The sequence below is a fragment of the Bos grunniens genome, chromosome 14 (assembly GCF_055505025.1).
Source record: "Bos grunniens cultivar Pamir isolate PY7600 chromosome 14, Bosgru_T2T1.0, whole genome shotgun sequence".
NCBI classification, from domain to species: domain Eukaryota; kingdom Metazoa; phylum Chordata; class Mammalia; order Artiodactyla; family Bovidae; genus Bos; species Bos grunniens.
This window is the reverse complement of record NC_141178.1, coordinates 34,052,230-34,074,907: the sequence shown is the minus strand read 5'-3', so window position 1 is coordinate 34,074,907 and position 22,678 is coordinate 34,052,230. Positions and strand designations below refer to the sequence as shown.

Here is a 22,678-nt window from a genome sequence, read left to right as displayed (position 1 = left end):
GTACCAATCCAGTAGTTACAGGGACCATAGGGACTCTCTCAGCATTGCTGTTAGAAAGCATCTGAAGCTCCTGGGGTCTCAATGGCAGAAGAGAACTGGCAGTGGGGCAGTGGCAGTGTGCCATTCAAGTGAGTTAAAGAGGGTGAGGAGCAGTGTTTTTTGCTTGGAGATGTTGGCAGTGGTGTCCCCATCATACTGGTTCTCCTATGTGATTTGGGGCATTACTCCTTTTTATATGGCCCTGACATCATTATCTAGCAATTCCTGGAGCAACCCTTTCCTAGTTTTAAGCAACTATTATGCATGAAAAAGTTACAGTTGGTTTCAGTCACTTGCAGCTAAGAGCCCTGGCTGATAGAAAATAATGTGTTTATGTTTTGGTTCCCCACTTCATTGATCTCCTAAGTGTACAGTCTTATTCATCTTAGTATACTTGGTGCTAAGCAATATCTGAAGTTGGACTGAACCAAGCTTTACTTTTTCCTTTCCCTTGCTCACCAAGTAACCTTCTAGTATAATTGAACTTTTCTTACAAATTTGCTTCTACAGGGAGTGATATATTGAGCCACTGACAAAACTGCTCACACTCATGCTTTTCTTTGTGAAGAATTCAGGGACATTCAGGTCAGAATCTGATGACTGCGCTTGGCATGAATCAATTTACTGAAGCCTATTATTTAGAGTAGCAATGATAAAAATCATATTTCTGGGGCTGCAAAACTGAGGTCTGCCTTAACCTATGGAACTACTTACTTTGCAAGGTATTGCTGAAGTGGGCAGCCAACCTATTTTCATAAAATTTCCAAATTAGGAAATCTCTAACTTGAGCGATACCATCTGTATCTGCTACATTTCTCATTATTTTCACCCATTTTCCCACAAATATTTTCCTTTTCACTTTTACCACTCTTTGGCAGAAACAAAGCTGGATGGTTGGAAAGATAAAGCCGTATTTATTTTTCAATTGCATAACAAAACGCTATGCTTTTGCAAACACTTGAACTGGCCCATTGCTTTGATTATAGTTGCAGTTGGCTGCCAGCAGAATTTTAAAGAGAGGTGCAAGAAATAGGAAAACAGTTATGGACCCTACTCCAGAGTGCTGCATGAAAAGTAATAATGACTTTGCGTGCAAATCTGCATAGGAGAGCTCACAGAGGAAAGAGAATAGATTATTTGGAATACAGCTTGAGATTGAAACTGATTTAAAAATTCTGAATGAGACTTGAGACTTATGTTTAGAATCACTCATCAAAGAGTTTTATATGTTTATTGGATGGTATATAGATTTTTAGATCACCGAAGTCTTTTTTATTCATGTTTGAACTCATTTTCTATGAACAGATACTCACTTATATGGAAAGTGTTTTACAGTTTGCAATGAACTTTCATATACTTTGGCTCAAGTGAGCTTCACAACAACCCTGAATAATAAGTAAGTTTTAGAGAAGGCTGTACCAGGAGCTGAAATTTTATAAATTTTCTCTGTCTCCCTCTGTTCTCATAGAGAGCCAATAATTCACATGGGAGTCATTATAACATTCAATCACAGTTTTATATTTTTATCTATCCATTTGAAAATATTCCTAAGGTTTCTGAGAAGAAATTGATTTTTTTGGTTGTATGCACATCTGGTATAACATGTTCAGGATAAACCACTCCATTTTGAAGGAAGATTTTAATCATTTTTCAATTCCACTAAAATGTGCAATTACCCTTAAGTTAGAATCATGAGATACAGCTTCTGTTAGTTTCTATTCAGAGCTATGTTTTCAATGTGTTCCAGGGCAGATAGCAACTATCATGAGCTTTTAAAAATAGCCAGTATGTTGGGCTGTTCTTAAACCACAAGGAAAACTCTCCATGAGTTTACTACAGAATGGAAGATTTCTCTATTTCACTGGCAGATGAGAGCATAAGAAAGCAGTAAATTGCTGAGCAATAATTAAGTAAGCTGGTAGAACATGTGACTAAATGTCTTAAATTCAACAGGTGCAGTTGCATAATTAAAAGATCTGAACTTTATTTACAAAATCTGGATGCTTTACTTGTAAAATTGTATAATTACCTTCTTGTAAAGATAGGAGATAATAACTAACATGTACTGAGAATCTTGAAATAAACAGTGGGACAGGAGCTTTATACTTTTATTGAAATTAGAGCTGACTCTAACAACCATAGTAAATATAAGACATGAGGAAACAGAAATGTTTAGCACACATCAGAAAATGGCCATATCATAAAAAAGAGCCAGTAGGAGAAGGCAATGGCAACCCACTCTAGTGTTCTTGCCTGGAGAATCCCAGGCACAGGGGAGCCTGGTGGGCTGCCATCTTTGGGGTTGCACAGATCTGGACACGACTGAAGCGACTTAGCAGCAGTATTGATATTTAAGATGATGTTTTGTAGAATGGTGTTTCTGGCCAGGGAAGACCTAGGTCAGTTTCCTAATTGAATGAAAGCAAATAATCGTGATATTTATATCATCATCTATATAACATAGCCATCTAAGACTGTATGACAAGGAACTAATAAACAGAAGCCTAGAAATTAGTCTCTCCTTTTATGATCTTGGGGGGGAAAATGTGGTTTCTGTTTTGGCCTGTGTTTGCCTGATGAAGCAAGAATATTTTCCCTAAAAGAGCAGTTATTTATGAAAAAAAAAAAAAAAGTTAAATCACTACCAGGCATGTTAACTTAGAAAAGGAAACCAGCTTAACTATTATCTGACTTTGGGAGACACAAGGACTTGGGAATGGGAAACCAACTAACCTAATTTTAAACTATATTTCAGTCATTGTAGCTTAAAATATCTCAAGACAAAGCTGATGAAAATGAATATAAGGCTAGTGAACATACGAAACACTCCAAAATATTTCAGTACAGAATGAAACTCATTTGGTAGAACAAGGAAAAATTGAAGCTCTGATATTAAAATATAAAATTATTAATATTTTAAGGATAACTTTAAAGATACAGACCACTTGAAGGTAATAAAAAATAAATATAACCTTATTATGCCTGTCCCTAAGAGTGCACACATCTGTTGTATGTAAGTTATGGCCAATAGAGAAATTTAAGGATTAGATTTGTGAATAATATTCCATTCATATTTAATAGAAAAGTATAAAATCTACAAAATTAAACTCATATCTATGTTATAGATATCCAGTCAATATTAAATATTCACAATGTGAATTACTTAGAGACATAATACTAAAGTCACTGCCATCAACAATATAAATGTAAATTTAGTTTACTAATTAACATTCTGTTGGTCTCTCTTACATCTCTTTCTGTAGGTAAGCAGACAGAGAGGAGTTTATTTGTGTATGTGGTTTTGACAGTAGAAGTCAAAGGATCTAGAAGGAAGGAATTCATTGACTATGGGAAAGAAAATAGAAATGACTGTAGGTAACAAATATTGGTCTTCTGGTCTACCCCTAGGAGGTGAAGCCTAACTTAAAGGAAGAGTTGTTTCCATGAAGGTCTTCATAATATACTAGAATGAACAATAATGCCCCTATGATGCCCAAGAGAAAGTTATTTCTTTAACCTTTAAGTACCTTGGTTCTTCAAGTTCTCGAAGAAACATACAACATAACAACATGACAGACTTTCTTAGGGACGCCCTAAAATTAATGGGTGAGACTTCACATGAAGCTGAATGTTTTACATTAAAAAATGAGGAGAATACAGGAAGAGTATGACTCCTTCAGTCTCCATAAATTTGGGAAGTCTGGGGAGACAAAAATTAAATTAGAATTCTTAAGGCAAAACCCTGTCTTTCAGGATATTATTACTTCCTAGAAGAAGAATATGAAAGCATGAAAATAAATTCAATCCATCTTCTAATTAACAAAATTGTTTTACATATTTGCCATTTATCCCCACATTTGAAGGTATGTATAAGATAGTATTCTTCAGTTCAGTTCAGTCGCTCAGTCATGTCCAACTCTTTGCAACCCTATGAATCGCAGCATGCCAGGCCTCCCTGTCTATCACCAATTCCCAGAGTTTACACAAACTCATGTCCATCGAGTCGGTGATGCCATCCAGCCATCTCATCCTCTGTCGTCCCCTTCTCCTCCTGCCCCCAATCCCTCCCAGCATCAGAGTCTTTTCCAATAAGTCAACTCTGCATGAGGTGGCCAAAGTATCGGAGTTTCAGCATCAGTCCTTCCAATGAATACCCTGGACTGATCTCCTTTAGGATGGACTGGTTGGATCTCCTTGCAATCCAAGGGACTCTCAAGAGTCTTCTGCAACACCACAGTTCAAAAGCACCAATTCTTTGGTGCTCAGCTTTATTCACAATCCACCTCTCACATCCATACATGACCACTGGAAAAACCATAGCCTTGACTAGATGGACCTTTGTTGGCTAAGTGATGTCTCTGCTTTTTAATATGCTATCTAGGTTGGTCATAACTTTCCTTTCAAGGAGTAAGCATCTTTTAATTTCATGGCTGCAATCACCATTTGCAGTGATTTTGGAGCCCCCCAAAAATAAAGTCTGATACTGTTTCCACTGTTTCCCCATCTATTTCCCAGGAAGTGATGGGACCAGATGCCATGATCTTCATTTTCTGAATGTTGAGCTTTAAGCCAACTTTTTCACTCCCCTCTTTCACTTTCATCAAGAGGCTTTTTAGTTCCTCTTCACTTTCTGCCATAAGGGTGGTGTCATCTGCATATCTGAGGTTATTGATATTTCTCCTGGCAGTCTTGATTCCAGCTTGTGCTTCTTCCAGTCCAGCATTTCTCATGATATATTCTGCATATAAATTAAATAAGCAGGGTGACAATATACAGCCTTGACATACTCCTTTTCCTATTTGGAACCAGTCTGTTGTTCCACGTCCAGTTTTAACTGTTGCTTCCTGACCTGCATATAGGTTTCTCAAGAGGCAGGTCAGGTTGTCTTGTATTCCCATCTCTTGAAGAATTTTCCACAGTTTATTGTGATCCACATAGTCAAAGGCTTTGGCATAGTCAATAAAGCAGAAATAGATGTTTTTTCTGGAACTCTCTTGCTTTTCGATGATCCAGCAGATGTTGGCAATTTGGTCTCTGGTTCCTCTGCCTTTTCTAAAACCAGCTTGAAAGGAGATAAATATGAAATCCAGCTTTGGGTCCCCTATAAGAGGTGCTTTGCAAAGGCATGTGGTCTTCCTCAAGAGTTTTGAAAGTATTCTTTTGAGATGAAGCTGCTTCACACATGGGAAAATCTTTGTGTACTGTGAATAAGGATGGATATTTATTCATTTAAAATTGTTGACTCTCCCGAGAAATAATGAGAAGAACAAAAAGAATGAAAATGAAAACCTTTAAATTTCTCACATGCCAGAAGTTTCCAAATATGAGTGTGTCAGCATCTTCTGGAGAGCTTTCAAAAGTGCATATCCACAGTTTTGCATCATCAGAGAATCAAATCATGAGGTCAAGTGAGGCTTAAGTTTTTTTTATAAAAATTTACTAAGTTGATTTTGGTGTCTTTCCAGGTTTGACAACCACTGGAATATAGCATAGACAATACAGGGGAAATTAGGGAAGGAAAAATCAGTAGAAGTTGGAACCATCAGATAACTCTTCTTTGAAGAACAGAGACTTGAACATGGTATACCAGAAAGTGAGATTTCAACCAGGAATGAAATTTTTCCTAAAGGAAAAATCAGTAGAAGCTGGAACCATCAGATAACTCTTCTTTGAAGAACAGAGACTTGAACATGGTATACCAGAAAGTGAGATTTCAACCAGGAATGAAATCCTAAATCAAAAAATGTGTGTTAGGTTAGTACTAGCAGTTATAACAGATAAACTCCCAAGTTACAGTAGCTTAAAGCAGGAGAAGTGTATGTTTCCTTCAAGTAGTAATTCATTGAAGGTGTTACTGGTTGGCTGCCAGGTCTTCATGTGGTAGTTCATAGGGTTCCAAGGCCAATCTTATTATAATCATAATTCCATTATCCCTTAGGACCTCATCATCTTTTGTAAGCAGCCAGTGAATGGACAGTCCACCTCATTCTTAAATCCTCTGACCTGGAAGAGATCCATATTACTTCTGCACATGTTTCACTGCTGAGAAATAGTGATACAACCACCTCCAGATGCAAGAGGAGGGAGAGGTTACAAATTATGGTTCCTCTCTGGGCAATTGGATCTCAGTACCATATTCAGTTCAGTTCAGTCACTCAGTTGTGTCCAACTCTTTGCAACCTCATGGACTGCAGCATGCCAGGTTTCCCTGTCCATTACCAACTTCCAGAGCTTACTCAAAACTCATGGCCATCGAGTTGGTGATGCCATCCAACCAGCTCATCCTCTGTCATCCCCTTCTTCTCCTGCCTTCAATCTTGCCCAGCATCAGGGTCTTTTCCAATGAGTCAGTTCTTCGCATCAGGTGGCCCAAGTGTTGGAGCTTCAGCATCAGTCCTTCCAATAAATATTCAGGACTGATTTCCTTCAGGATCAACTGGTTTGATCTCTTTGCAGTACCATATTAGCACAGCATAAATGTGTATGGACAGTGAACTACTGTAATATGCATGCTACGTGCTCAGTTGTGTTCAGCTCTTTCCAACCTCATGGATTGTAGCCCACCAGACTCCTCTGTCTGGAATTTTCCAGGAAAGAATACTGCAGTGGGTTGCCATTTCCTTCATCAGGGGATCTTCTCAACCTGGGGACTGAACCTGAGTCTTCATTGTAGGCAGATTCTTTAACTGAACCACCTGGGAAGCCCATAAAGTGGGCTGCTGCTGCTGCTGCTATAAGGCTCTTCAGTCATGTCCGACTCTGTGCAAACCCATAGACAGCAGCCCACCAGGCTCCCCCATCCCTGGGATTCTCCAGGCAAGAACCCTGGAGTGGGTTGCCATTTCCTTCTCCAGTGCATGAACATGAAAAGTGAAAGTGAAGTCACTCAGTCATGTCTGACTCTTAGCAACCCCATGGACTGCAGCCTACCAGGCTCCTCCGTCCATGGGATTTTCTAGACAAGAGTATTGGAGTGGGTTGCCATTGCCTTCTCCAATAAAGTGGGCAGCAAATCCTAAATAAAAGTAAATTCTCTTAGAGTTATCTGCTTCAGATATGAACATTTTTTGCATGTGCATTTCATAGTTTTGTGCTGATGTGTATTTCTGTATGTTCACATCTTTTCCTTTTCTACTTATTTTCCTTAGGCTCCTGAACTGGAATTGATAACGGTGATGTAAACATTCCTTGACTTCATCAGACCCGTGTTCTGAATCTGAGTGTGAGAAAATGACTCCTGTAAGTAATTAACCAAGAGGCACATTGCCATCCTGGGTCACTTCATCTCCACAGGAGGGACCAAGCAGCTAAAGTAAAAGAGGATGCTGCCTGGGCACAATTTGATCTTTTTTTATTATTATTGTTTTTCCATTATAAATAGAAAGAGACAATAGAACCGGAAGGAATTCAGCTAAGGAAACATTCTGTGTTTATATGAACCACTTTTCATGAGAATGGAGTAACATTCATGAGAAGGCCAAATGTGGGCCTTTCCAAAAGGCAAGATGTAAGAAAAACAGTCTTTAAACGTAGAGTGCCAAGGAAAAGAGGAGAATAAAGCTAGAAGTTCAAGCTCCCTGAATATTTAAATTTTGTGAGATAAGTAGGTGTGTGAAGAAGCTAAAAGTAATTTTATTTCTTTTGTTACATATTTGATTTGTGTTAAGAACAACTGGTACTCTCCCATAATGAAAGCAGTTCTGACATTTTGGTGTGTTTCATTGTTGGGCTATGCACAGAGTGTTCCTATGTCTTTGTTAATGTATTTTGAATAAAGATGGGTTTTATATTCATTCTGACCTTGTGATACTACCTTGAGCTCCACAGTACTATATAAAAAGATAAAAGAATTTTACAGTGATCAGTTTTGGCTATTAATGAAAATATTGCTTATTGCCAAAAGGAAATACATTTTGCACTATTCTAAATTGAGTGACAGTTTAGCCTGTTAAAAATATTTTTATAGGGGCAATGTGGCCTCAAGAAAAACATCTGTTATCTTGTGGTTCCCATGGATATGGGCATATTATTTATGATCTGAAAATGTTTGGGGAAAATAAAATTAGTGACATTTGTCAATATTAATCTAATTCTCTCTTGAGTACACTAAAAGGGACACAAATATGTGATTTTTTAAAAAGAATACTTAAAAAAATAGCTTATATTTGGCTTTGGAATATATTTTTTGCTTCCAAGAATACTTCCTGTACTGTGCATGATTTTTTTCAGGATTGAATTAAAATAACAGTTAAGTCTTTTTCAATTCATAGTGTAACAATCTAACAGCTTCACATAAAACCTCCAGAATGTGGCCAAGAAATTTTTAAGGCCTTTGAATGGCCAATATTGATGTCATAAAGTCCATACACACAATTTAGATAGTTCCTTATCTGAGATCATCACAGACCATCAACCATGGTTTATTTAAGTCTAATTCATCAATGCTTGCTGTAACTTCTGTGAGGGTAGAGGAAGTTGATTAGACAAAGCAAAGAGACTTCCAAAAATTTTTTAGAAACACAGGAACATTCTGACCCTAGAAAGCTCAATCTTCATTTATTTAACAAATATTCATTAACTTTGACTACTGTAAGCATGGATTTAGAGCAGGGAACTAGAAAGGCCTGGTGCCTGCCTTTGTTGAACTTCATTCAAATGGGGAAGATAAACAATAAATAAGTAAACAAATAAGCATATAAATCCCATGGTAATAAGTGCTACAGAAAATAAATCAGGGAAAAGAGCTAGACAGATATTGTGCTTAATCATTCAGTTGTGTCCGACTCTTTGTGACACTTTGGACTGTAGCCTGCCCGGCTCCTCGGTCCATGGAACTTCTTTAGGCAAGAATTTTGGAGTGTGTTGCCGTATCCTCCATATCCTCCTTCACATAGTCTCCTGTATCATCTGCCTTGCAGGTGGATTCTATACCCACTAAGCCATCAGAGAAGCCCCTGATAGTGGATATTATTTTATATAAAGTCATCAAGAAATGCCTTTCTCATAGGCATTCCCATGGATCCCCAGCAGCAGTCCCAGTGACCCCAGCCCACCTGATTCCCTCTGCTGATGTCTCTTGGTTTTATTTCTGGCTTTCTTTCTAAAGCAGGATACACACGCCTCGAGCCGTATCCCTTCCCACATTGGTTTTAGATGTCATGTATCACGTTTTGTTTATTTTGTTCTGAAATTAAAGTAAAATAAAGAAGATGTATTAAAAAAAAAATAAGGGTATCAGAAACGCCCTTCCCATGACCAATAGGACTCACGGGTTACCAAGTCTACCCTAGTGGTATCCCAGTACTGAGATATTATGACCCTTGCCACGACTGAAACAAGTAGAGGTGAGGAGCAGTTACAAGATGTGACATGGTAGTTGTTCTCAGACAAGACCAGCTAGTTATGCCCAGCTGTTGTTATTGTTTAGTTGTTAGGTCATGTCTGACTCTTTCACAACCGTATGGATTATAGCCTATAGGCTCCTCTGTCCATGAGATTTCCCAGGCAAGAATACTGGAGTGGGTTGCTATGCCCTTCTCCAGGGGATATTTCTGACCCAGGGATCAAACCCACATCTCCTATACTGCAGCCAGATTCTTTATCACTGGGAAGTCCAGTTATGTCCAGAACCAGACGGAACAGTGAGAAGGAACTGTAATAAAGAACCAAGAGAGATTGTGGTGAGCTAGGGGCCTGGCATATGTAATGCTCCCCAAAGAGAATATTACCTTTGCATGCGTGTAAATGGTTTTTTCAAAAAGGGATGCTGCCTCTGTCTTAGAAGTTGTTGGAATTAGGACAATGTACAACGCCCCCATCCCCCCAAAAAAATTCCTGTATCCAACTATTATTCCTAGAGACCTTGAATCATCAAGAAAAGATTAAATCAACTTGAGTATGTACTGTTTGAAAGGTGGGGAATCTTATTTTACTAATATTTCACCCTCTGTAGAATACTCAGTTTCCTGAGAAATCTCAATTCCCTGGGTGTTCTGATAGCTGTGATTATACAGCTATTTGTATTCCCTGAATATAAGAGTGATCAGAGTGGGAGGAGAGAGAAGTCTGTTGAAATTAAGTGGGAATTTTTTTTTATTATTGTTTAATTGAAGACCATACTTTAATCTCTGTAGTTTTTATCTAATGTCCTTTTTTTTGTCCCAGGATACTATCCAGAATACTACATCATATTTTGTTTATCAAGTGTTCTTGGACTCCTGTTGGCTATAATAGTTACTCAGACTTTGTTTTTGATGATTTTGACAGATGTACTGCTCAAGTATTTTGTAGGACATCCTATTAGAATTGGTCTGATGTTGTCTTTATGATAAGACTGGAGTTATGGGATTTGGGGTGAAAAACCAGAGAGGTCAAGTGCCATTCTCATCAGATCATATCAATGGTCCATATTAAAAACCTGACTTATCACCATTGATGTTAATCTTGATTACTTGACTGAGATAGTACTTGCTTGATTTCTCCATTTAAAGGCATTCTTTCTCCTCCTTTCCATAGTTTACTCTTTGGAAAAAAATCACTATGTGCAGCCCCTACACAAGAAGTGACAACTCATATTCTACCTTCTTAGAAGTGGAATATCTACATAAATTATTCTGGATTTTTCTATAAGGGATATTTGTCTATTCACCTTCTTATTCAGTGATTTACTCATATCATTATAGACTCATAGTTATTTATTTTATATTTTCAGTTGTATTCCAATATCATTTCGTTTATCTCGTTGCTCAAATTTTGCCAGCTTGGGGAATTCTTTTGACTTTACTCCAAAGTCCCTTTGACATGCAATATCAATCAATCAAGAAACAATTTTTTTGGAGTACTTCTTTAGTTTCTGGTAGTATAAATACTGCAGGCTTATCTTGAATATTTCCTGTGTCAGTCCTATAGGCAGTTATTGCTCCAACGATGCCTGGTTCCTCTTATTTGAATAAGAAACCAAGATCTGACCCATAGGTGTTCTCCTTGCTGTTGAGGTATTCTCAGTACAAAGTCCTCTTAGCTGACAGAGCAAAGAATATATGGGTGTATATTAACCTGTGTATAAGTTAAACATGTTTCTCACTGATGTCTCCAACTCTAATCCATTACCAAATGCATTATTCTAGTCTTCTCCCCTTGTTTATCTGTAACTTCCCACCCTAATGATGAAAAACCTGGCCTCCCTCAGTCTGTCATCCATTCACTTAAAAGTTCATTTCTAATATACATACATTAGTGTTTTCAGAATTTTTAACCTGTATTCAACTGGGATGCAACTTTATCAACTAGAGTATTTGTATACAGTTCCTTTGCTTTTAGCTTTATTCCACTCATTTCTAGTATTCCTTCTGTCCCTTTTCTCATCACCCTGTTCAGAGTCATTTCATACATTTGTGATAAATAACCTAATAACATTAGGTTATTTTTTCACAGTTTGCATTCTGTTTTTGTATCTCCCCTGCTCCTTCCCCACTCCCTAACCTCCTAAGTTATGTTTTTGAATTGCATATATTAAGGTTGACTCCTTGTGTTGTAAAGTTTTATAGATTTTGACCAATGGATATAGTTTCATACAGAATGGTTTTATTGCCTTAAAAAAATTCCTATATATGTTCAACTCTCTTCTTAGTCACCGAATGTCTTACAACCACTGATATCTCTACTTTTGACCTTTCTAGAATGTCATAAAGAAGTATGTGATATGTAACTTTTTTAGACTGGCTTCTTTCACTTAGCAATGTACATTTAAGACATCCATTTTTTTAAATGACTTGATAGCTTATTGCTTTGTTATCATAGAAAATGATTGCAAATGTCAGGATATACAATTTGTTTATCCATTCACCCATTCAAGGACATCTTGGTTGTTTCCAGTGTTTGATGATTATGAATAAAGCTGCGCTAAACATTCACATGCTAATTTTTGTGTGGATATAAGTTTTCAAATCACTTGGATAAATACTGAGGATTTCCACTGCCAGATTATACAGTAAGACTATATTCAGCTGTGCAAGAAATTGTGTCTTCCAAAGTGTCTGTACCATTGTGCATCCCCAACAGCACTGAATGAGAACTCTGTTGATCTACCTCCTCACCAGCAATTTCTTAGATTTCAGTCATTCCAATAGGTATGTAGTGATATCTCATTGTTTATAGTAAAGCGTCTGCTTGGAATGCAGAAGACCTGGGTTCTATCCCTGGGTCAGGAAGATCCCTTGGAGAAGGAAATGGCACCCCACTCCAGTACTCTTGCCTGGAGAATCCCATGGAGGGAGGAGCCTGGTGGGCTACAGTCCATGGAGTCGCAATGAGTCGGACACGACTGAGCGACTTTACTTTAACTTTCACTTTCTAATGCCAAGTAATATTGAGCATCTTTTCATATGTTTCTTTGCATCTATGCATCTTCTTTGGTGAAATATTTGTTCAAATATTTTGCCGTCTTTTTTCATCTGGGCTATGTGTTTATTTATTATTGAATTTTAAGAGTTTTATGTATTTTAGTTTTAAAAATACTTTTATATTTAAAAAGGAAGCCTGAGTCAGCAAATATTCCCATGTACTAAAAAAGTAAAATGTACTGATTAAACAAATTATTAGTTTTATGTGTTAGTGTACACAAAAGGATGATTTGTGATTCTGCTAGTTGTTCTTCCTTACTTTTTATGCCTCAACTTAATATTTTGGTTAATGTCAATTGCAATCATAATAAATTTGATTTAACTCCTCCAATCTTCATTCATGTGAACCCCATGAGGCCAGATTTTGTCTCTTTTGTTCTACTGTCTTCAACCATATAGAATAATAATCACTCAATAAATATTGGTTGAATAAACAAATTAATGAACCTGAAAATGAAGTAGTAATTAATCAGTCAAGTATAGAAATACTTTATCATATTCACTACATTTTTTCAGTCATATACAGATATTTTGACATCATATGAAAATACCATTGTGAGCAATTTATAATATAAGATTGCCTATTTCCAAGTAAAGCAAATGCTGTCCTAAAGATTTAAGGGACTGTATTAATTTCAGATAGGCATGGCCCAAAGGAATCTAATTTAAACATGCAATTTAAGACTGTGGACTTTGAAATTTCCTTTTTATATATTATGGCAAGAATACACAGAAGAACTGTACAAAAAAGATCTTCACGATCCGGATGATCATGATGGTGTGATCACTGACCTAGAGCCAGACATCCTGGAATGTGAAGTCAAGTGGGCCTTAGAAAGCATCACTATGAACAAAGCTAGTGGAGGTGATAGAATTCCAGTTGAGCTATTCCAAATCCTGAAAGATGATGCTGTGAAAGTACTGCACTCAATATGCCAGCAAATTTGGAAAACTCAGCAATGGCCACAGGACTGGAAAAGGTCAGTTTTCATTCCAATCCCAAAGGAAGGCAATGCCAAAGAATGCTCAAACTACCGCACAATTGCACTCATCTCACACGCTAGTAAAGTAATGCTCAAAGTTCTGCAAGCCAGGCTTCAGCAATATGTGAACCGTGAACTTCCTGATGTTCAAGCTGGTTTTAGAAAAGGCAGAGGAACCAGAGATCAAATTGCCAACATCCTCTGGATTATGGAAAGAGCAAGAGAGTTCCAGAAAAACATCTATTTCTGCTTTATTAACTATGCCAAAGCCTTTGACTATGTGGATCACAATAAACTGTGGAAAATTCTTTAAGAGATGGGAATACCAGACCACCTGATCTGCCTCTTGAGAAATTTGTATGCAGGTCAGGAAGCAACAGTTAGAACTGGACATGGAACAACAGACTGGTTCCAAATAGTAAAAGGAGTACGTCAAGGCTGTATATTGTCACCCTGTTTATTTAACCTATATGCAGAGTACATCATGAGAAACGCTGGACTGGAAGAAACACAAGCTGGAATCAAGATTGCTGAGAGAAATATCAATAACCTCAGATATGCAGATGACACCATCTTTATGGCAGAAAGTGAAGAGGAACTCAAAAGCCTCTTGATGAAAGTGAAAGTGGAGAGTGAAAAAGTTGGCTTAAAGCTCAACATTCAGAAAACAAAGATCATGGCATCCGGTCCCATCACTTCATGGGAAATAGATGGGGAAACAGTGGAAACAGTGCCAGACTTTATTTTTTGGAGCTCCAAAATCACTACAGATGGTGACTGCAGCCATGAAATTAAAAGATGCTTACTCCTTGAAAGGAAAGTTATGACCAACCTAGATAGCATATTCAAAAGCAGAGACATGACTTTGCCAACAAACGTCCATCTAGTCAAGGCTATGGTTTTTCCTGTGGTCGTGTATGGATGTGAGAGTTGGACTGTGAAGAAGGCTGAGTGCCGAAGAATTGATGGTTTTGAACTGTGGTGTTGAAGAAGACTCTTGAGAGTCCCTTGGACTGCAAGGAGATCCAACCAGTCCATTCTGAAGGAGATCAGCCCTGGGATTTCTTTGGAAGGAATGATGCTAAAGCTGAAACTCCAGTACTTTGGCCACCTCATGCGAAGAGTTGACTCATTGAAGAAGACTCTGATGCTGGGAGGGATTGGGGGCAAGAGGAGAAGGGGACGACAGAGGATGAGATGGCTGGATGGCATCACTGACTCGATGGACGTGAGTCTCAGTGAACTCCGGGAGTTGGTGATGGACAGGGAGGCCTGGCGTACTGCGATTCATGGGGTCACAAAGAGTCGGACACGACTGAGCGACTGATCTGATCTGATGCTTTCATAAAGATATAACTTATTTAATATTGTGAGAAAATATTTGTCATGTCTGTTACATTTATCAAAGAATATATTTGGAAACATGATCTGGTTAGCACGAATGTCATAGAAATATTTACCTGGACCAGCTTTCAAGTGAATACCATTTTTTTTTTGGCTGTTGTATTCAGATACACTTGCATGTTTTAGATGGTAGCTGAAATTATCTGCAACAAACTTTGAATCATCCTGTTTAATGTAATTTACAATGCATGTTTTGATATCCAAATCAAAAATATTGATAGACCATACTTTTGATAAAAAAGGTACAAATATACTATGAATTCAAATGCTCACTGATCTTTATGGGAAAGATACATAGGAGATCAGAAGATAATATGGGCAGTCATCTGTCTAATTTGTGTTTATCTGCCAGGGTACACATTTGAGTGTTAATCTTTGAAATAACTGAACACTCTACCCTATGCTTACCTGTTAAAATGCCTTAACAGGTTATGCTGTATGAATCTCTGTACACTACTCTACTCAACTGCAAGTACTTGAGCTACTTAGCTCCTTTCATAAGCCTCATGGTAGCTTGTAATCCAAGCAGACTCAGTTGGTATTATTTACAGTTGTACCACAAATTGGCTTTGAAAGATTAGAAGTTTCAACTTTACTGTGCTTCTGTTTTCTTATATTCATTTGAAAAAATACTCAGACTCAGTAACATAGAAAACTGTGACCTACTGATACAGCAAATATGCAACATGAATGCATTTTCCTAGTAACTGCGTGTTGATAAGACACTCTCCATAATGAAAAGGATTTTGCTTCTCTTCAGTATATTTGCTTGAGAGTGGCATGTGATGTTGACATACCGTGTGTTTCTGGGTTATAAAAATTTTTAATCTCTTAGCGTGTTCATCCATGAGGAGAAAGCGCCCATCTCACTCAAGCCTATTATACAAATTAGAAGCCTTTGTTCCCTTCGTGTTTTGTTGGTAGGCATTAACACAGGCACTATGAACGTATTGGAGCTGGAAGTAATGGAGTGAAATTGCTCACACCATTACTTTAAATTGAAATGCAGACAGTTCATCTGCAAAGAAGTTGTGAGATCTTTTTACCTGAAAGAATAAAAACAGTGAATGGTAAGATGTAAACAACAACAAAAACCCACTAGATTTTAAGGCAGGATTTTTCCCTCTCAGACACTCTACCTGAATCATAATAATTTTTGAAAATCCCTGTTTTCATCTATAGTGGCTTCAGAACCTAAGTGGAGCCTTGGTCTGGAAAAACCAGCATTTTAAAATGGAAAGCATGTCCCCTTTGAGCAGAAGTTGTATTCTTTTTTATTTTCTTGTGTTACTGTAAATTACTTTTTTAGCTCATTGTTAAAGGAAAAATAGGAACGCATCATTAGTCAAACACTAATGATCCTGAATTAAGAGAAAAAAAAAAACAACTTGAGCTAACCAACTTTCTGCAATTTAACTACTTCTGTTTAAAGAAAGCTTTTCATGATCCTACATAGACATTTACTTCAAAAGATGATTTCTTAATAATACTAACTTTTTAATCTACTTCAGTGAGGGGAGGATGTTAGGAGAAAATATGGCATTTTATAACACAAGCTCTTTTAAAGCAGATGGGCTATGTCAATCTCCAAGACAGTTTCTGCACTTGTTCCTATAGAAATCATAAATGTGCCAGAAATCGTGGGAATGTCATGTTAGCAAAATATAATAAAACATGGGACAGTTTTCATTTTCTGAGACTATAATAGTAGTAATTACGCTTTATAAGTTCTCTACTACTAATCAAATATGCAGAGTTGATAGTCAACTCTTGAATCTTTTTGAGGGTGTACTTCTGAAATTACTACCCACTTACAGAATCACAGAAATACGCTATTTCTAATTTCTTAGTTTGGAGAAGGAAATGGCAACCCACTCCAGTGTTCTTGCCTGGAGAATCCCAGGGACGGGGGAGCCTGGTGAGCTGTTGTCTCTGGGGTCGCACAGAGTTGGACACAACTGAAGCGACTTAGCAGCAGCATACATGGGCTTCCCAGGTGGCCCATGAGTTCTTTCCTTGAGTGGTAAAGAACCTGCCTGCCAATGCAGGAGACATAAGAGACACGGGTTTGATTCCTAGGTCAGGAAGATCCCCTGCAGGAGGGCATGTCAACCCACTCCAGTATTCTTGCTTGGGGAATCCCATGGACAAAGGAGCCTGGTGGGTTGCAATCCATAGGGTCGCTCAGAGTCGGACGTTACTGAAGTGACTTAGCACGTAGTTCTACACATAGGGAAACTGAAGCTCCACTGATGACTAAAAATCTGAAAGAGCTAAGGAGGGGAACTTTCAAAAACCCCTCTGTCACATTTCCCCCTACCAGCCTTACATCCCTAGACCTGGCCTTGCTGTGTTGTCATCAGAGGTGAACTATGAATTATCCTTGTTTAGTCACTAAGTCATATTTTTGCAGCCCCATGGACTGTAGTCCCCTGGGCTCCTCTGTCCATGGGATTCTCCAGGCAAGAAGACTGCAGTGGGTTGTCATTTCCTTCTCCAGAACTATGCATAGCACTATCTATATCCAATCACTCCACTTGAGTGTCAGATCTTGTTCCCTCTTGCTAACTCAGGGGAAGCCCTGTATTAAGTAAGCACTGTCACTCACCTTCCGTTGTGACATTATTCTTCTTTGGCCTCTACTGAACCATTTCCTATTCTCCTAAAAAAAGGAATAAGAATCTTCTCCCAAATTATGTTTACTTGCTTTATAGACCACTATATACTCTCAGTTTTCTTTCTCTTTTGCTTAATGCGCTATTATAGCTCAGATCATTCTCTGGCTCCCTGACCTCTTAAAATGTCAGAGGTATACAAAATTTGGGTGTCAGTCCCTTCTTCTCCTATATTCACTGTCCTGGTACTCTAAGGTCTGAGAGCTTAACAGATCATCTATGTGATGACAGCTTATAAATGTACATCTCTAAGCAACTTGTCTATTGAAATCCATTCTTGTATATCTATCATCTCCAGTTGGATGTCTAATAAATCTCCAAATCCAACATTCTAACTGAACTCCTCTATTTTTTTCCCCAAAAGCTGTTCAGCCATAGTCTTCTCTTTCTCAGTAGATAGTAACTCCACCCTTAAAATTGGAATCACTTTTGACTCTTCTATTTCTTTCACATACCACATCTAATCCATCAGAAAACTATGGCTTTACTTTCAAAATATATCCATCGTGTCAACTCTACTCCAACATAAAATAAAATTTGAAAAACATGCCCAGGATACAACAGTAGATCAAAATCACACTGCTCCTACCCCAGTCCAAGTGTCCATCATCTCGTACCTAGACCTCTGCAATTGCTTTCTAACTCTCGTCAGACCTGGGGACTTGCTTCTATGGAACTTATTCTCAACCCAGAAGCCAGAGTGATTCCTTAGACACACACGTATCATGTTATGCCTCTAAGGAAAATTCTTCAGTAGCATTCCAGTTATCAGAGTCTGTGTAGAGATATACATAAGTAAGGATATGATTAAATTTCAGGACAGTCTACTAAAAATCCAAGGTATTGTGGAAGGGCATAGATAATCACCTATGATTATCAGTATGGGAGTGGGTTGCCATTTCCTTCTCCAGGGAATCTTCCCAACCCAGGGATTGAACCCAGGTCTCTCACATTGTAGACAGAGGCTTTACCCACTGAGCCACCAGGAAGTCCAATATAGATAATCACCTCAATGAATGCTGGAGGACCACTGAATCCTTCTCAGAAAAAAGGTAACATCTCTTCTGTTAATCGAAGAATAAACAGATGTTATCCCAGAAACTGAATGGTAAGGTATAGATGCTAAGGAATCAACACAGAGCTCTCAGCTCTTTGAGATCATATACTGTGTCAGCAGTTTTTAAAGTGTAAATAGTTTACATCTATCTATTCATTTAATATTTTCTACAAACCTTTCAGGTAAGTAGTGTTACTATCTTTATTTTACAGATGCTGACAGTAACACATGTTCAGTCGCTCAGTCGTGTCCAATTCTTTGCAACTCCACAGACTATAGCCTGCCAGACTCCTCTGTCCATGGAATTTTTCAGGCAAGAATATTGGAGTGGTTGCCGTTTCCTTCGCCAGCGGATTTACTGACCCAGAGATTGAACCCAGGTCTCTTGCCTCTCCTGCATTGGCTCCACTAGCCGTCGGTGCTACTAGCAGCACCTGGGAATCCCGACTAACACATAGGTAGCTATTGGTAGAGCATGGATTCAAATTTACATAGTTCCTCTTGAAGAGTAAGGCACCAACTACTATAATTGGTGAAGTTAGTGAGACTCAGATCCTAGAGGTCCTCAGGTCCAAGTAAAAAATTAGACTTTGTCCTCAGAATCATAAGAGATACTTTTCCTACTTTGGACTGCAGTAAAAAATGAACTGGGCAAGAAGAAATTGCAGAGTACTATCTTTGGTTTAATAAACTGCCTAGGTTAAAATAAATCCAAACTTCTTTAGTGGACTTGTGAAGTCCCTTATAAATTCCAGCTCTCTGGCCTCATTTCAGGCCATTTGCCATTTTTCTTTCTTCCCCTGTATCTCTTACCTCTGCATTTTACCTAAACTGTGCTCTAAACATTCTTGCAGATACCCTTCCCAGAAAAGTGTGCCCACACATAAAGACTGCATACTTTATCACATACTTTATCACTGTTTGGACAGATGGAGGTCTTTTCAGCTGGTTTAAGTCTTCAAACTCTAGAAGTTTATTGTTTCCTGACTCACCAGTTCTGATTAAGTCATTGGTCTATTTCTTCTTCCTAAAAAAAAAAAAAAAGCAATTCCCTTCTCTATTTCAGATCAGATCAGATGCTCAGTCATGTCCGACTCTTTGCGACCTCATGAATCGCAGCACGCCAGACCTCCCTGTCCATCACCAACTCCCGGAGTTCACTCAGACTCACGTCCATCAAGTCAGTGATGCCATCCAGCCATCTCATCCTCTGTCATCCCCTTCTCCTCTTGCCCCCAATCCTTCCCAGCATCAGAGTCTTTTCCAATGAGTCAACTCTTCACATGAGGTGGCCAAAGTACTGCAGTTTCAGCTTTAGCATCATTCCCTCCAAAGAAATCCCAGGGCTGATCTCCTTCAGAATGGACTGGTTGGATCTCCTTGCAGTCCAAGGGACTCTCAAGAGTCTTCTCCAACACCACAGTTCAAAAGCACCAATTCTTCCGCACTCAGCCTTCTTCACAGTCCAACTCTCACATCCATACATGACCACAGGAAAAACCATAGCCTTGACTAGATGGACCTTTGTTGGCAAAGTAATGTCTCTGCTTTTCAATATGCTATCTAGGTTGGTCATAACTTTCCTTCCAAGGAGTAAGCGTCTTTTAATTTCATGGCTGCAGTCGCCATCTGTAGTGATTTTGGAGCCCAGAAAAATAAAGTCTGACACTATTTCCACTGTTTCCCCATCTATTTCCCATGAAGTGATCTTTGTTCACTCTCCACTTTCACTTTCATCAAGAGGCTTTTGAGTTCCTCTTCACTTTCTGCCATAAGGGTGGTGTCATCTGCATATCTGAGGTTATTGATAATTCTCCAGGCAATCTTGATTCCAGCTTGTGTTTCTTCCAGTCCAGCGTTTCTCATGATGTACTCTGCATGTAAGTTAAATAAACAGGGTGACAATATACAGCCTTGCCGTACTCCTTTTCCTATTTGGAACCAGTCTGTTGTTCCATGTCCAGTTCTAACTGTTGCTTCCTGACCTGCATACAAATTTCTCAAGAGGCAGATCAGGTGGTCTGGTATTCCCATCTTTTAAAGAATTTTCCACAGTTTATTGTGATCCACACAGTCAAAGGCTTTGGCATAGTCAAGAAACCAGAAATAGATATTTTTTGGAACTCTCTTGCTTTTTCCATGATCCAGTGGATATTGGCAATTTGATCTCTGGTTCCTCTGCCCTTTCTAAAACCAGCTTGAACATCAGGAAGTTCACGGTTCACATATTGCTGAAGCCTGGCTTGGAGAATTTTGAGCATTACTTTACTAGCGTGTGAGATGAGTGCAATTGTGTGGTAGTTTGAACATTCTTTGGCATTGCCTTTCTTTGGGATTGGAATGAAAACTGACCTTTTCCAGTCCTGTGGCCATTGCTGAGTTTTCCAAATTTGCTGGCATATTGAGTGCAGCACTTTCACAGCATCATCTTTCAGGATTTGGAATAGCTCAACTGGAATTCCATCACCTCGACTAGCTTTGTTCATAGTGATGCTTTCTAAGGCCCACTTGACTTCACATTCCAGGATGTCTGGCTCTAGGTCACTGATCACACCATCATGATTATCTGGGTCATGAAGATCTTTTTTGTACAGTTCTTCTGTGTATTCTTGCCACCTCTTCTTAATATCTTCTGCTTCTGTTAGGTCCATACCATTTCTGTCCTTTATCGAGCCCATCTTTGCATGAAATGTTCCTTTGGTATCTCTGATTTTCTTGAAGAGATCTCTAGTCTTTCTCATTCTGTTGTTTTCCTCTATTTCTTTGCATTGATCGCTGAAGAAGGCTTTCTTATCTCTTCTTGCTATTCTTTGGAACTCTGCATTCAGATGTTTATATCTTTCCTTTTCTCCTTTGCTTTTCACTTCTCTTCTTTGCACAGCTATTTGTAGGGCCTCCCCAGATGACCATTTTGCTTTTTTGCATTTCTTTTCCATGGGGATGGTCTTGATCCCTGTCCCCTGTCTTCTCTACTTAGGAACCAAATTACTGAGTACAGAATTTAAATATCATAGATCCGGGAAATTTCTTCTAAGTCTTACCTTCCTTGCCAAGTGGGTATAGGTAAGTAGGCATCCATTATTCAGACTGGTCTACGGGGCTAGGTTATACCATCAAACCACCTGATCTTGAGGCGTCACACATCAGAGGGTTTATTGTTTTCTTTTATGCAAAGGCCACTGTGAAGCAGACTGCTTGTATCTCATTATGCTGAAATTTCAGCTGGAGGCTTCCAATTTGCCATAACAGGGAAAGAGAAAGATGAGGAATAAACCTCCAGCTGAAAAATGCTTCTGCCTGAACCTGGAACTTATCATTTCGGCTTTCACTGCAATAACCAGAATTATGGTGGTGACTAACTTTGAATGTTATAAGGAGCTTATGGGGCAGTCAATAGTGCTTCCAGAGGTAACAAACATGAAAAAGTGGTCAGTGCAGAAGGAGAAGAGGGCATTAGAGGATGAGATGGCTGGATGACATCACCAATGCAACGGACATGGACTTGGGCAAACTTAGGGAGATGGTGTGGGACGGGGAGACCTGGCATGCTGTAGTCCATCGGGTCGCAAAGAGTCGGACATGACTGGGTGACTGAACAACAGCGGTGGTCAGTTAACCGCTTGTTCACTTCTAGCCTCACTTTATGATAATTCTGTGTTTACATCTCTGCTTCTTTATTATAACTATCAGCTTTTAAAGGGCAAGATCACCATTTTATCTTTGTGTTTGTCCTAACTCCTAGTTTAATGAAAGTCAATTCAATTCAACTATGTTGTTGAGTTGCATTGATTAGGCATGGTTTGTATTGTAGTCCAGGTTCCCAGGAAAGAGACAGTGAGATAGATATTAGTGTAAAAGAAGTTTACTAAAACATGTTTTGGGGACCAAGTGGAAATAGCACCCCTGGGCACTGGGAGAGGTTGGTCTCTGATGCAGTCTCAATGGCGATCTCCAGCTGTTTCTACTGGAAATCTAAAGCTGAGATGACTCTTTAGCGTTGCCCCAATTTGGGGCTGAGTCCACGTTTATATGCCAGCATCAGCCAGTCTTAAATTCAGGCTGCCACAGGGAAGGGAGATGTGATCTTGAATGAGGGTGTTCACTTCAGTTTAGGGCAAC

At 38.7% G+C, this 22,678-nt stretch overlaps 1 long non-coding RNA gene across 3 annotated transcripts in view; it reads left to right on the top strand.

The window, feature by feature from the left end:
• LOC147359254 (uncharacterized) overlaps nucleotides 1-22,678 on the top strand; it is a 264,028-nt gene that overhangs the window by 95,225 nt on the left and 146,125 nt on the right. For 2 of the 3 annotated variants that reach the window (XR_015140642.1, XR_015140640.1), the window contains exon 2: nucleotides 7,188-7,278. This is a non-coding gene — a long non-coding RNA (uncharacterized LOC147359254). Of the gene's footprint in view, nucleotides 1-7,187; nucleotides 7,279-8,957; nucleotides 9,230-22,678 lie in introns of those variants that run through there. The other variant, XR_015140641.1, reaches the window with a different exon arrangement.